Source organism: Austrofundulus limnaeus, unplaced genomic scaffold (genome assembly GCF_001266775.1).
Source record: "Austrofundulus limnaeus strain Quisiro unplaced genomic scaffold, Austrofundulus_limnaeus-1.0 Scaffold35, whole genome shotgun sequence".
NCBI lineage: Eukaryota > Metazoa > Chordata > Actinopteri > Cyprinodontiformes > Rivulidae > Austrofundulus > Austrofundulus limnaeus.
This window is the reverse complement of record NW_013952437.1, coordinates 1,574,410-1,576,565: the sequence shown is the minus strand read 5'-3', so window position 1 is coordinate 1,576,565 and position 2,156 is coordinate 1,574,410. Positions and strand designations below refer to the sequence as shown.

Genomic DNA, 2,156 nt, shown 5'->3' with positions numbered 1-2,156 from the left:
TGTGTGTGTGTGTGTGTGTGTGTGTGTGTGTGTGTGTGTGTGGGTGAGTGCACATGTGGAGGCATTTTTCATAAGAGGGATGATATCATACTCACCATAAGACTCCCACAGGAACAGGGCTATGCATCATTTCCCCTTTTTATATCTCTTCAGGTTTTCACATCATCTCTGTTAGTTTCACTCGCTTTCTTTATCGTTATTTTTATATTTTTGGCCAACACACCAACTATTTTGCTTTTGATCGGCTTCTCGTTGATTTATTGTTGTGGTTTAATTACAGCACAGCAGTTGGGAGTACCTTAATGTGCATTTGCAGAAGCATTAAGTCAGATATTTTCTAACAGTTCATAGAATAGAACAGAAAAAATGCTAAGAAACACTAGCTTTTCATGTAGAGAAGCATAGATTAATATCCCCAAGATGATATTCGATCTTCATTTTTCTTGCGTGATGAGATAGTTACTGAATTAACTCGCATCATTTTAGACTGAAGTGAAGCAGTCAATCCTTAATGAAAGGCTGATGTTTCGGCTTTGATGTTGGTTAGAAAAATAGAATAACTGTTTGAAATGGAGGGAATTAAAAATGCAGCGAAGAACTCATCCAACTGCAGCCCTAAATCCTCAGATTATATCTTCTCTCTTTGCTTGGTTGTGTTGTAAATTAGGACTCGTGGTTTTCTACATTCAGTTTGAAGGTTGAATGTTTGAATTGATGATACTTTAGAGAACCACCACAAATTGATTCTGCAGCTCAAGGTGCTGCGTATTAGTGATTTTTCATATTAACAACGTAGTAATAGTGCAGTGCTTCACAGAGATAGGGCTCCTGCTGTCTGCTTTTCATGCAGCAGTTGTGGATGTTTGGATGGAAGCCACCCTGACAAGCTGCTGCAGCCACTGAAAAAGTCTGCAATTGTCTGATATGTGTGGATTATATTCCCCCTCAGCCTGACTGTTTTATTCCACTTCACTGAGGTTGCCCATGATCATTAGCAATCTTTCCACTCATGTCTCACATAATGAAGTGAATGAAGTGTCATTTTCAATCAACTGCTATGTTGATCCAACTTAATTAGTACTTTAGAGGATACAAAACAAGATTAGGTAACTCACGGTACTCGATTGCCAGAGCTGTTTGTTTTGGCTTTGAATTAACCTGCAGTTCTGCTGCTGCACATACTTTATTTTTGCTTTAGCATTCTTCTTGGAATTCTCCAGTGCACGAGATCTGTGGCAGTATCCCTTCAAACAAATATGCAAAGTGCATCAAAAGTAAGAAAAAATGTAACACATTTACAAGACATTGTGCAATCAACTACAATTAATGAAATAACAAATCAACTGTCTCAAAACTTTTTTCACAATCAAGCTACTCARTGTCGAACTCTGAGATGTTGCAGAATTTTAACACTAAGCTTATGAAGAGTACAACTATTTTTCTGTGCCACTGAATAACAAAAGGTAGGTTGAGTTAAAATAATTCATTTAAATTTCCAACAAATGGTCAGTGTCAATAAAAAAGAAACGGTGTAGTCATTTTATACAGGATAAATTTCATTGCAGCTCTTGGTCTAGAAAAGTTTATTTTCCATAAAATTATATGGTTGCTCTTTTTTTTTTTACCATAATTCTGTCTCTATATTAGCATATGTAGAACAAAAATTACTTTTTAAAGGTGTCTTTGCGGACTTGGGTGCCTCCATTTTGAGACTAAAAAAATGAGGTGGGTTACTCAATGAAATAAGATGTTGCTCATTTTTCTCAACGTGTACAATAGCAGCGCACAAAGGAAAATGTTTTTATTGTTTTAAGATTTGCCCTGATATGGAAATCAAGTTGAAACATAAATTTTCATTATGGTTTTATAATTAAACCCACATTAATCTTTTGCTCCTATTGCTGTGTCATTGATCATGAATTATTCAGTTGTTGTGTAATTGACGTCACTGTGAGAAATTAATGACAGTTATTTTAACAGGGCAGCCCCCCCAACACCACCACCACCATGATTAATTTCAGAGCAAAGTTTTTGGGTTAATTTCAAAGTGTGTCACTTTTCAGCTTGTTTTGTTAGGTGAGATACTTTAGACCCTTTGATTCATGTAAAATTAGTTTGGTGCTGGTGAAAGGAGTGCACTTTGTCTTTTATGTTGT

General features: G+C 36.1%; 1 protein-coding gene across 1 annotated transcript in view; it reads left to right on the top strand.

Moving 5' to 3' along the window:
* The window catches only part of LOC106516032 (protein tyrosine phosphatase receptor type G), a gene marked incomplete at its 5' end in the record, with an annotated part of 114,663 nt that overhangs the window by 3,277 nt on the left and 109,230 nt on the right, over nucleotides 1-2,156 (top strand).